Source organism: Gossypium arboreum, chromosome 4 (genome assembly GCF_025698485.1).
Source record: "Gossypium arboreum isolate Shixiya-1 chromosome 4, ASM2569848v2, whole genome shotgun sequence".
NCBI classification, from domain to species: Eukaryota; Viridiplantae; Streptophyta; class Magnoliopsida; order Malvales; family Malvaceae; genus Gossypium; species Gossypium arboreum.
The window spans coordinates 96,797,826-96,812,411 of record NC_069073.1 but is presented as its reverse complement, the minus strand read 5'-3'; the positions used below and the strand labels follow the sequence as shown (position 1 = coordinate 96,812,411).

Here is a 14,586-nt window from a genome sequence, read left to right as displayed (position 1 = left end):
TTATGCATGCAGAATGCAGGGCTAATTCCCTTTATATCAATCAGGGTCCACCCCAATGCCTTCCTAAATCACCAAAGAACTTCTAACAACATTACCTCTTGCTCGAGTGTAACACCCTTTATCGTACCCGAGGCCGAGACAAGGTACGAGGCGTTAGCAGACATATACTTGGACATTTTCAAAAAATACAGGTTATAAAATTTCATTCTAATTTAAAACCAATCAAACAACATCATACTGTCCCTATATGGGCCTACGAGGCCGAAAACATACGTTAAAAGTGATCTGGGACTAAACTAAGAGCTATAGAAAATTTTAGCAAAATTACTAGGGTTATGCCTCACACACACCCGTGTAGAGGCAAAGCACACGCCCGTGTGCTTAGGGACGCCCGTGTGTCCCACCCGTGTTGAATTATTAGGGCCTATTTTTCACTTCAAACCTATAGGGGTTTTCACACGGTCAAGCACATGCCCATGTCCCTAGCCTGTGTCCCTCACACAGCCTAGACACGCTCGTGTCATCGCTTGTGTCTAAAAACCCAGACATTCTGTTTATGACATCATCATTCATTTTGAGGCACATGGCCAAGGCACACACCCGTGTGCTAGGCCGTGTCCTCCACACGGTTGAGACACACGGTCGTGTCTCTGTCCGTGTGTTTACTACCATGCAAACTGACCTAAAATTTTAGGTGCAGGGGACACACAACCAGACAACACGCCCATGGGGGCTGACCGTGTGTCACACATGTCCTAGACACATGCCCGTGTGTTTACCTGTGTGGACCTTAGAGATTTCAATGGTATGTAATGGCCTAATCATACTTTTAAACAACCTTGACATAACTCATTACAAGTTAACCTCATCTCATCGGTTTAGTACATGCTAAATTATCCTTTTTGCATTAAGGGTTAACATAGCACATTTTATACTTAGGCCATATTATAGCCATATACCATTGTATGCTATGTCCATTCTCAAATTATTAGGTTCCATTTCAATCATCCATTCATGATAAGCCTCATCATCGTATCTCATGAAACATTTAAACATAAACATGCATCATTGGTAGGTTTACAACCTACATCAATATAAGCCATATCTCATGGTCATATACAAAAGAATAAGTATACCATTTAGGCCCTTACATTGGCTAGCCAAATGACATATATAACAAAATAATCAAAAAAACCCTATACATGCCATTAAACAAAATAAAAGTATCTATATACCAAAGTAGGACCAGTCGATGTGTGTTGATTTTCCAACTGTCTTCTAATCTTCACGAGTCTACGAGCTCTGTAAGATAGGGAAAAGAGAAAGGGGATAAGCATTTATGTGCTTAGTAAGTCCGAATAACTGGAAAGTAAACTTACCAGTTAATTAGCATACAACCATATTAGGCAATAATTCTATCAAGCATGAAATATTTCCCCTATCATATGCACTCAGTCAACAAGTTAGTCTCATAACAATACATCATGTCATTAGTCTTAGATGAGATCAACAATTCAATTTTTCCATTTCTATTTCTTATGTTAGTCCCGTTAAACTTTCTCAGAAATCTCAATAGATAGCTCAATTACCGTCAAGTCGTACAAGTGATCATCTCCAGTGCACACTCCCGTGAACCTTATATCTTACGGCGGGATTACCAGTCCAGGCTAAATCCCTTGTAGTAATAACTCATAGAGTAATGTCGGGATTACCAGTCTTGGCTAAATTCCCTTTAATGACAATTGCTCTCATAGGCTCAGATCTGAATTACCAGTCCAGGCTAAATTCAGTCCTCGATCGGATTACCCGTCCAAGCTAAATCCTTAATGCACCATATTCTTCAGAAGGCTCGATCACTCAAGGAACACCCGTCCAGGCTAGGTCCTTTCGTTTTTGAAATCATCGGATTACCTGTCCGGGCTAAATCCTTTTCTGCAAGACATGTAGGATCTCATGTCATATAAGCCATAATTTACCCATCGGATTTCCCTTTTCTATTTTAACCGGGACATTTATTATTTTTCATTTTACATAAGCACATTTCATGAATTATCATGCAATTAATATATATCTAAATTTTCATACATTCAAAAACATGCATATTTAAGTACTTTAAAAGTTTACTTCGGGTTATACGAACTTACCTGGTAATTGCTTCGGTTTCGTGTCTCAGTTATTTCGAAACCTTTCGCTTCCCACGGTCGACCTCCGAAATTGGTTCCTCGGGGTCTATATCAATAAAATTAGGTTATTAATACATCACATTATTCATTTTAGGCTTAAAACTCACCCTCAAGAAAAATGACCAATTTACCCCTACCCTTTCACAGTTTTACAATTTAGTTCCAAGGCTCGTATAATGAAATGCATGTAATTCCTTGGTTGCCCAAGCCTAGTCAAATGTTATTCAAACTCATAACAGCTCATGTTTTCCCTTCATTCTATATTTTCCTACCCATTTCCACAACCTTTACAATTTAGTCCTTTAAGCCAATTTCATGAAAAACCACTTAGTAAATGTTGTTTACCATCCTTTGAATTCTGATATCCCTTCATAAATCATTAAAAAACAATCTCATGCATGGGTAAATTTTTTAACATGAACCCTAGCTTGAAATATGGGTAGAAATAGAGAGAGCATGTTACGAGGATCTCAAAAATACGAAGAACATTAAAAACAGGGTTAGAGAGCACTTACTATTGAGCTTGAAAATGTTGAAAACCCTAGCTATGGAGACCCTTATAATTTCGGCAGCATGGAGAATAAAATGAGCTGATTTTAACTTGATTTTTCCCTTTTTATTTAGTTTATTACCAAATGACCAAAATGCTCTTCCTTACTAAACTTCCAAAATTTTCCATGCATGCCCATTTTTGTCCAAAAACTTGGAAATTGGGCAAATTACTCGTTAAGGACCTCTAATTAACATTCCAAAGCAATTTCATACAAATTTCTTCTAGAACTCAAGTTTTTAAATTTATTCAATTTGGTCCCTAATTTCCAATTGGACACCTTACATATAGAATTTCTTCAAGAAACTTTAAAACATGCTTATTTTCATATCCTAAACCTATAATGATCATGAAATAATTATTTTAACGTTAGATTTGTGGTCCCGAAACCACTATTCTGACTGGGCTCTAATTCGGGATGTTACATCGAGTGTTAGCTCCGCAAAAATTAATACCAACAAAGTATTATTTTCACCCCAAATATGCATACTTCAACTACTGTGGCAAAGGTTTTAACTCCAGTGTAGGAGGTTCCTTTATATAAGGTTTAGGAGGATTGAAAGGTTGATTTGATAAATACAATGGTTCAAACCTCTTCTCTAGTTTATCTACTATCTGCATGGCTTCCATAAATTCACCAAATTCTTCAAAACTTACTGTACCACTCTGGTCAAGTGAGTCTTTGTCACTATCGAAATTGATGTGGTAATATCTGGTAAATTCCTCCACTGTTGTTTCTATCAACCTAATGGCGTGGCATTCATCATTAACACCAACACATTTTAAAGCAGTAAACACCTTAAGGTAACCTGCTGATCATTTACCTTCATGGTCAGCTCGCCTTTCTATACATCAATTAAAGTCTTGCCAGTAGCAAGAAAAGGTCTTCCAAGAATAATTGACACTTCTTGGTTAACTTCACATTCTAAAATAAGAGAATCTGTAGGAAAGATAAATTTATCTACTCTTACGAGCACATCTTCAATTTTACCTTCCGGATATGTATAGAATCGGTCAGCCAGTTGCAATGTAACTGTAGTAGGTCTTGTTTTTCCAATTCTTAGCTTCCTAAAAATAGACATAAGTAGTAGAATTATACTTACTCCTAGATCACATAACGCCTTACCAACATAATGATTTCCATTGAATATGGGATAGTGAAACCCCTTGGGTCCTTCAACTTTAGAGGTACTTTATTTGTCAACATTACTGTGCACCCTTCAGTGAGAGCGACAGTTTCAAATTCTCCCAATATGTGCTTCTTTTACAATATATCTTTCATAAATTTCACGTAGTTGGGCATTTTCTCCAAAGCTTCAACCAGTGGTATATTGATATGGAGTTGCTTCAAAACCTTCAAAAATCTTTAAACTGAATATCCTGCTTGGAATTATAAAATTGCTAAGGAAAAAGTAAAGGTGGTCGTCTTTCAAGTTGCTAATATTGTTTTTTCATGGCATTCTTATTGACAATATGTTTTTATTCTGCCACATCATTTTGCTGCTTACCCTTTTTAGGTTCAGTATGTTTTTCAGATAACGGATCTTTACCTGGTTGTTTTTCAAATTGTCCTCTTCTGCTGTGGCATCTTGAGCATTATTATCAAGCTGAGTTCTTCTTCTAAAAGTGATGGCCTTACATCGTTCCTTCCCTTATGATCTTGAATTCTTGGTATCACTTTGCAACGCTCCTTGTGGTCTCAAATTTAAAGCATTCATTATTTGCCCCACTTGATTCTCAAGAGCTCGGAGAGACCCAGCCTGACTCTGAATTACAACATCATTCTTGGCCATATATTCCTCCAGTAAGGCTTCAATAGATGATGATGATGATAATAATAAAACTGATGCTTGACCTTATTGGATATTTTACCTCGGCATAGGTTGAGTATAACTAGGCAGTGCATTGATGGCATTCTATCTTACTGTATTGTTAAAATTCTCGCACCTTAATTATTCCAACTAAGGTTCGGATGTTGCTTCCACCCAGGATTATATGTATTGGAATAGAGGTTATTATTTCGGTTGAAATTACCCATGTAGCACATAGATGCTAGATTTGATGGGTATTCACCAAACACATAATATTCACCACAATAAACATACAATATTTCAGTTGAATTTATCTCTTAGACTATAATAGGTCTTTTCATTTGTTTAATCATATTAGCCAAAGAAGATACGTAGGCTATCAACGAAATGATTACGTCCAGGTCCATAGTACTAATAACTCTCTTGCCGGCCCCAAAAAAGTACTGTTAGAAGAAGCATCAACTACCATCCTCGTCTGTGAATTTAAGCCATTATAGAATATCTTCATCTGAGTCCAGTGTTGGAATCCATGCATCATACATTTCTAAATTAAATCTTTAAATCATTCCCAAGCTTCATATAGTGTTTCATCTTCCAATTTTCAAAAAGATGTAATGTTATTTCTAAGCTTGGCATTCATATTTGGGGGATTATATTGTAGCAAAAACCTTTGACAAAGATCATTCCATGATGCCACTATTCCCAACAGCGAATTATTCAACCATGCTCTCGCACGATCTCTTAAAGAATATGAAAACAACTTAAATTGCATAGTGTCTTCAAGAACACCCTGTTGTCTAAACGAGTTACAAACCTCTAGAAAAAGTCATAAATGCAGCCTTGGATCTTTAGTGGGTAGTCCACCAAACTGTCCTACTGTTTGCAACATCTGAAACATTATCGGTTTCAGCTTAAACTGCTAAGCCTGTATTTATAGTCTAGCTATCCTTGGATTTAGGTCATCCAAAATTAGCACAACATGCTCTAGGATTGGACTATCACGATCATCTATCACCCTACGAATAGGAGGATTAGCATCTTAACCATTCAGATTATTATTGGGGTCAGGATCATTCCCGTTCATAGCCATTTTTTGCAGTTCTTTCCTTCTTCTTTGTAAAGTTCTTTCTACTTCTGGGTCAAAAGGATATTATTTGTTAGCAAATGCCTCTTCTCTTACACTGGTGGCAAACCTGTAGAAATTAAATTAAACTAAGTAAAATAAACTAATGAAATTAAGTAAAATAACCAAACTAAGTTACACCAAATTACTGATCCCCAGCAACGATACCAAAAACTTGTCATGTATGAATATTATATGCGAATTGTGCAAGTATACACATCAAATCAAGTAATAAAGTGATAAGTGAGATCATCTCTATAGGGATCGAATCTGGTATAGAAATGGTCAATTTATGGCAATGATTAATGTAATGAAAAAATCGAGTTAAGTACGCAGTGGTAAATTAAAATAATAAAGATAAGTGCAAAATGTATACTGACTGATATTGAAAAATGTTAAGGCAAATCAAGAGTAAAAATGCAATGGCAATTATGAGAATAATTACGTGAAAAAAATGCGAACGAATAAATAAATAACTAAGATTGTTGTGGCAAAGATACTATGTCAAAGGATAGACGGTCTACAATATTGATTGGAAGGTTGGGATTATTAAGACTCTGCCCTTACTTTCAATAATACCTCAACAAAATCATACTTAACCTGCTGCTCAGAAGAGACTTAAAGTGACCTGCTTCTTTCAAGAGCAAGATCCCAAGTTAACTGGCATGTGTCTATAGGCCTTAGCACGACACCCTGCACTATTTTGTCTTCATTCTATACAAACCCTACTCTATGTTTAGAATCTACTGTAGGTATTTAGTCGAATTCCCACTTGTATCATTCAATTTCAGTCTAGCTAATCCAACCTTTTCAAAAGTAGATTCAGTTAATAGGCATACTACACACTCATCTATGTTTAGGAAATGTACGCATACAATTAGGAAATAAAAACAATTGAATGAAACAGTAGATTAAATCAAATATATGCTTCAACCATTAAAGAAAATAAAAGTTTCATCATGGAATCCCAACCCTATAAGATTTAATTCATGGGTTGGTGATTAAAATTCAAGTTCAAAATAACATCTAATATCCTTTTGATCAATTCAATTCAAGGGAGAATAGATTAAAAAATAATGGAAGAACTTAGGTAGATCGCTGTCGTCAAACCAATCCACAATCCAGCAGTACAGTGTCTTATGGTGGTTGGGAGAGACTATTTTCAGCTTCCTCTTTCTGCCTCTACTCGGTCGCTACCCTCTATTGTTTCCTCTGGATCTCCACACCCTTTAGGGTTTCCTCATTTGGCTTTTTATAAGTATTTCTTTCTAGGATAGCTCCAATAGCCCACGATATCCTCTCTTCTTTTTTAGGCAGATTTTCTTGTACATGTAGAGTTGGGTTGAGACTCGTATGCGTTGAGTGTTGACTCGATCATCTTCTTAAATTGCCACGGCATACAAGGTGACAAACTGTCCAACCTTTTGCCCTGACAAATCTTCACTCATTTTTTCTTTCTCCACATCCTACACCTGTTAAACCACCAAATACAACCCTTCCACACACAATTAGAATATCTAACATGTAAACACAGTCCAAGCTCCTAATACAAATGATAAAAATACTACTAAAATGTCCTAACACGTCACTAAATGTACCCAAGTACTAGAAATTAGCTAGGTCTAAAAGAATGAAATATAACTCTTTTAAACAGTTATCAATCTCTACACAAAAGAGTAGTTTGGGTGGTAAACACTCTTTGGAATAAGGGATTCCATCTTACATTTGTTTCTAAGTACCTGAACCCAAAACACCTCTGAGTTAATTACCATTTGAAATCTCAATTTCATCAACAATGATTTGTTTTACTCCTCCAAGCATTTTACCCGAGTTTTCCATTATTAATCGATTAACAAACATTCTTCCAACTAATTGAAGATACTTTGCGTTGATTATTTGAAGACCCCAATTAAAACTTTAGCGTTTCTTTCAATCTTTTTACAAACGCTAGTTCAAAGTAGCGAGGCTTGCATGTAGGAATAGCTAACAAAAAAGACTTAACTAAGGTGACGCACTCTACCATTGAAAGAAATTTAGCTTCCCACCCTTTAAGACAACCTCTAACTTTATTCACCAAAAATGGTATTATCAAATAGATGCCCAAGTTGTTGACATGTTTAAAACCCATCATAGATGCAATTGAATCTTAGACATCTCTACTAGTGTTTGGGGAGAAGAATATCTGAGTTTTTTGAGTATTCACTTTATGACTAAAGTAGCAAGTAAAATTGTTAAAAATCTCTATCACCTTCATAGCTTGAGAAACATCCACAATGAAGAAATGTGAGAGGCAATGACCTTTTTTTAAAGTAGAATAGATCTCCAACTCCCATCAATAGTTGTCTAACGTATACTATAACTCAACATTTCTAGGCCCAACACAAAAAGATATAGAGATAATGAATCTCCTGATGTGGATGCCTTTATTAGAAAACAATATCAGAGAAAGAAAAAACATAAATGGAGACAGAAATAAATTAGAGTTTATTTATTTCCTCTATTATACTTGATTTTTATTTTTGTTTCCTTTATAAACTTTAGTCTTGGTAGTCAAGATCCTATAAGTTAGGGATCTTTATTTTATTTCAATTATGACTCTTTCCTTTGTCATTAATAGTCTATAAAAGGGTGCCAATATTGAATAGAGAAAAAAAACAAGTAATTATTTTTTTATAAACATTATTCTTGGAGGAAGTTCAATCAAGGAAAAATCTACCTCTTTGATTAACCATATGTCAAAGTAAAAATTCTCACATATAAACTTATGACTAGATCCTACACCAAGGCTCATAATATTTTGGTATCAAAGCCTTTTGTCATGGGTGACGAAGAAAGTTTGGCAACCAAGCTCGGTGTTTTCATGGAACAAATGGCTGTAAGGCAACAAACATTAGAGGAGCAGATGGTTGAGTTATCTCTTTCAGTCCAAAAGTTAACGAAAGGGTATACAAAGAAAAATAGTGAAGAATAGGGCTACAACGAAGGCGAAAAGGGGAATTCAGACTCACAACAAGGTGGGTCGACGGTGCAATGATACTTTAAGATTAAATTTCCAACTTATGATGGTGTTGGAGATCCTTTAGGGTGGCTGAAAAGATGCAAGAAATTCTTTAGCAATTAGTGGACTAATGAAGAAAAAAAAGTATGATTAACTGCATTCTGTCTCTTACGAGAAGTCCAACAGTGGTTTGATCAAATGGAAGAAGAGGAGGTAGGTCTTGATTGGGGGTGTTTCAAAGAGTGTTATCATGTGAAGTTTGGGAAACCTATGAGTAATAACCTATTAGAGGAACTTTCTTACTTGAAACAGACTGGGATTGTAGAGGAATATCAATGCCAATTTCAATCACTATTAGCCAGAATTAGTGATCTTACACCTCAACAACAAGTAGACCTCTTTACTGCTAGGTATTAGAGGAACTTAGAATTAATATTGAGATGCAGCAAGTAAGAAACCTTAGAGTTGCAATGAATATGGCTCGAGCATTGGAACGTAAACAAACAGTCTCTTCCAAAATGTCGTCTCGAACCAACCTGGATTGGCCAACTTCCCAAAGCATTGGCAACAATTCAATCATTCTAATGATAAGAGCCTTGCAAAAAGAGGGGGCAAAACCAACGAAACCAATGGGGAACAATAGCAAAATATGTTCTTCCATGCCATTTATTAAGAGATTGACACAGGCAGAAATGGCAGAAAAAATGGCTAAAGGGCTATGTTATAATTGTGACGAGTCTTATTCTATGGGACACAAATGTAAAAGGTTAGATGATGAATGCGAACAAGATGAAGATGAGGTAGATGATCTTGAAATTTCTCTACATGCAATCAGCGGAACTTGTAATTCATCTATAATGCAACTGAAAGAAAAGGTGTCAAGAATAACAATGTTAGTTCTTGTTAATACGGACAGTATGCAGAACTTCCTACATGAAGGTTTAATGCCAAAGTAGGGATTGGAAGTATGGAAAAAAAATTAGGCTACAAGTCTGTGTGGCAAATGGAGAACAAGTGCCTAGCATAGGCATTTGCAAATTAGTATAGTTCATGGTTGCAAATGACAACTTTCAAACTGAATTTTTATACCATACTGCTAGAAAGGTTTGGTGAAATTTTGGGGGTAAAATGATTGTGTACTCTTGGTTACTTTTATGGAACTTCAGCTCATTGACTATGCAATTTACAGTAAATAAAAAGGAGATACTATAGGAAGGGCAACTCCCAGATAAAGTTCCATGACTTAGTCTGATGCAATGACAAAATTTAACTACTATAGTCTTGGATAAACTATTGGTCGAATTAGAATGGCAACTACATACCCACTATGGGCACTTTAAGTTTCTTGTCATGTCATTCGGGCTTACCAATACCCCTTCCACATTTCAAGTTTGATGAATGAAATTTTCCGCCCTTATTTGCGTAAGTTTGTTTGTCTTATTTGATGCGATATTAATATATAGTAAAACATGGACTGAACATATACATCATTTAAGATTATTTTTTGAGCTTTTGTGGGCTAACATGTTGTTCTTAAAGAAATCCAAGTGTTTCTTTGGTGAGTCCCAAGTAACCTATCTTGGTTATGTCATACATGGTGATGGAGTAGAGGCTGGTCACACTAAAATTAAAGCTATCACTGATTGGCCAACTCCTCGATCTACCAAGGCTTTATGGGGCTTTCTTGTGTTGGCAAGATATTACAGAAAATTTGAAGTTGAATGTGATGCTTCTAGCAAAGGTTTTAGGGCTGTACTACAACAAATGGGACACCCCATTGTCTTTTTTAATTGCAAGATTGCAGATTGACACCTTAAGTTGGCTGCATACAAGTAAGAATTCATTAGTTTGGCAAAGGCAGTAACCCATTTGAGACCCTATCTTTGGGGTAGGCACTTCCTCATTCGTACTGATCACTTCAGCCTTGTACCTATTAGACCAGTGACTTACAACATCCCTATAACAACATTGGATCAGTAAGCTAATGGGGTTTGATTTTTTAGTAGAGTATAAAACAAGTTGAATAGAGCTGTAGATGCTTTATCTAGAAGCAATGAGGAATTTCCCCATCTTATGACTATTTCCTTCCCTCAAATTGAAATTTTTGATACAGTCTGACAAGAAATGGAAGCTTCTCTAGAATTATTACAACTCCAACAATGAATTATTTAAAGAGAATTGGGGTCAGATTAGGTTGTACAAGATGGGTTGATTTTCTTTAAAGGTAGGTTGTAACTTCTACCTACCTCTCCATTTATTTCCACTATTATTTTTGCCATACATGCTAGAACTCATGAAGGGGGATTGAAAACATTGCATCGTCTCCGTCAAGATTTTTATTGGAAAGGAATGAAGCTTGCAACCTCAGAATTTGTGCAGAATTGTTTAGTCTGTCAACACCATAAATGGCAGAATTTACAGTATGTGGGATTGCTTTATCCTTTTCCAATTCCACAACAAGTTTAGGTTGATATCTTTATGGACTTTATGAAGGATCTATCTAAGGTTAAAAGGAAATTTGTACTTATGGTGGTTGTGGACACACTATTGAAATACGCTTATTTTTTTTCCTTGGCTCATTCGTTTACTGCTATATATGTTGCTACGGTTTCTTTGCAGAGGTATTCCGACTACATGTCTTCCCTGAATCCATAGTTTTGGATCATGATAAGGTTTTCATTAGTTTGTTTTGGAAGGAATTATTTCATCAGAATGGTTTTAAACTAGCTTTTTCTTAAGCATACCATCCCCAATCTGATGGCGAGACAAAGGTTGTTAATCAAACAATAGAGATATACATGTGATGCCTTTTTACTGATCGTCCACGATAGTGGGTTGATTGGGTTCTATGGGCTTAGTATTGCTACAACACTCTTATCACATTGCCCTAGGTTCCACCCCTTTCCAATTAGTATACGGTATGGATCCACCTCGGCTTCTCTCCTATTTTGTTGGTTCTACTAGGATTGAAGTTGTGGATAAGACTCTACAAGATAGGGATACACTTTTACAAAATACCCAGGATAAGCTCTTGCAAGCTCAGCAATGAATGAAGAACACTTATGATTTGGGGCATAAAGAGTTGAATTTTGAAGTCAGGGATTGGGTGTGGTTATGGCTTCAACAGTATCGACAGTTGACGATAACTAATCAGAAGCATCACAAGTTGCTCCTGAAGCATTTTGGTCCTTTTAAAGTCTTGAACAAGATAGAAATAGTGGCTTATCAACTTGAGTTACCTACAAGCAATAGGACACATGATGTGTTCCATGTTTCTTTGCTCAAATAATACAAAGGACCTTAACCAGATACGGTAGGAGCTTTCCCTTAGTGTGTAATGACAAGGCCTTACCCATTCCATAAGTTATTATTCATAGCAGGCTCAATCGAGGTTGACTAGAACTGTTAGTACAGTGGGTAGATTGTCCTCAAGAAGATGCCACTTGGGAACCGTTTGATTTTTTTTCAAGAAGCTTATCCTAAATTTGAGCTTGAGGATAAGCTCAACTTCGAGAGGGGGAGTACTGATGTGGATGCCTTTATTGGAAAACAATATTAGTGAATGAAGGAATAGAAATGGAGATGACAAGAAATTAGAGTTTATTTATTTCCTCTATTATATTAGATTTTTATTTTTGTTTCATTTATAAACTTTAGTCTTGGTAGTCAAGATCTTATAAGTTAGAGATCTTTATTTTATGTCAATCAGGACTCCTTCATTTTTCATGAACAGTTTATAAAAAGCTGCCAATACTAAAAAAAGAAAAATAAGCAATTATTTTATTCTAAATGTTATTCTTGGAGGGGGTTCAGTCAAGAACGAATATGTCTCTTTGATTAACTATAGGTCGGAGCAAGAATTTTTTCACGTCTAGACCTGTGACTAGATCTTACATCAAGGCTCATAACATCTCCTTGATGTATCTCCTTAGGCAGAGACAATTCATCAGCCAAACAACCGTTCCAAAGTACTTGCATAGAGCTGGTAGTAACACAATACATAACAATTCCAATCAAGCGGTTAGGAAGCACATCTTCCATAGTCTTCTCTAGAAAATCTCAACAGACCTTGTCATAAGCTTTCCAAATTACCTTGATGGCTATCCAAACCCTTTTGCCGTTCTTTAGTTGCATCGAGTGAATCACTTCTTAGGCAACTACTATATTAACTGTTATGGATCTACCTGGTACAAAACTAACTTGAGTGGGACTGATAAGTTTTGCTATGATGTTTTTCAATCGATTAACAATGATCTTCGTAATTATTTTGTGGAGCACATTACTCAGATTGATGGCGCGAAAACTGTGGGAGACGCTTTAAGAACAAATAAAGTCGTATTAGGACTAACTGAGAAGTTGTTTCCATTAAACGCATCCTGGTTGCTAAGTTGTTTAAAACTACTATAAGTTTGTCTGATAATAATTGATTTTTTTATATATGTATGTTCCAAAAGGGGAGTACACCTTTTTTCTAGCCATTGATCACAATTAAATTTACAGTTTAAGATTAAAACATTATTTTAATTAAAACATGCCTTATTTTTTATATAACATGAATTAAGAGCTTAACATTTCCATTTAAGAAAAACAACTATAAATCAACATCAAATTTGTTAACTACCGACAAACTCTGTCCTTTTTCTTTCCAAACAATGGAGACAAGTAAATTTTTAATCTAAATTTATCTCTTTTTTTTTTTCACCATTACCATTCAATGGATTAATTCTCGCCTCATTGCTATTTCAAGTGAATATCAATATTAAAAAAAAAAGTTTTAGAAGTTAATGCATCCATTTCATGGAAGAAGGATTTTCTTTATAGCAATTTTTATTTTATGATTAGTACATTCATTAAACTGAAATTTAAAATTTAAATACACTTACGATTATTTTGGGGCTAAATTTCACTTACAATGTTTAAAATTGTTCAAGGAAAAATCCGTGGAAAGAATATGAATCAAGAGGAAGCTTAGTGGCGAGAATTAAATAATTTTATTAGAATTTCCTTACTTGTGAAAATAAAGTTAGTTTAAATGGTAAAAGAAGATGATAAATAGAGATTAAAAGATGAACTTCTCCATTGTTTTGTTGAGATTTTTTTTTTTTGTTAATCTCTTAATTAATTATTGAGGATATTAAAATGCATGCGTACCTCAGATAACACATCTTTTCTAGCTCGTGCGAGGAGAGCTCGAATTTTGAAGAACTTGCAATTTATTCATGATCTGGAGGAAGAAGATCCTTGATTCTCCTTTTTTGGGGTTTTGTCAAAAAGGGGAGCAATGCAATAGTAAAGATTTTCATTTTTATGAGTTCATTTTTTCGGGGAGTTCTGTATTTTGGATTCAACTAGTGTTTTGTAACGTGATGTTTTACCAAAATATCAAAATGGGAGACCAAAGAAATAGGTTGTAAAGGCAGTTGTAGCGGGGCGAAGCCAGAAAATTTTTTTAGAGGGGGTCAGATGAAATTTTAATTTTTTATACTTTATATTTTTATAATTTGTAAAGGATTAAATTAAATTTTTATAATTTTAGGAGGGGCCAAAGTGTAATTTTACCTTTACTAATTTAAAATTTTTAAAAAATTTCAAGAGTCTAAAATAAAACTTTCTATTTTAGGGGAGGCCGGGGCCCATGCCAGCCCCCCTTGCTATGCCCCTGAGTTGTAGGGGTCTTTCGGACCACTTTAACTAACACAACTTCCTACCACAACTGAATATGCTTAGTTGACATTTTCTTTTTACTTTTGTTCTAACATCCAAAAATTTAGGACATCGGTCACTATTTAAATCAGTGAATTTTCACAAAAATTTGAAAAGTTGTCAAAGTATATATATATTTTTTATAGAAGTAAAGTGATTTTGGATATAGGAATTAGTGAAAAGAATTTTAGAAATGAAAACATAAAAAAAGGATTAAA

The 14,586-nt window shown here is 35.2% G+C and overlaps 1 non-coding gene across 1 annotated transcript; it reads left to right on the top strand.

Moving 5' to 3' along the window:
* Positions 1–5,068: 5,068 nt before the first annotated feature.
* Positions 5,069–5,175, top strand: LOC128292011 (small nucleolar RNA R71). The gene has a single exon (XR_008281995.1). It is a non-coding gene; the product is annotated as a small nucleolar RNA R71 (small nucleolar RNA).
* Positions 5,176–14,586: the final 9,411 nt, after the last annotated feature.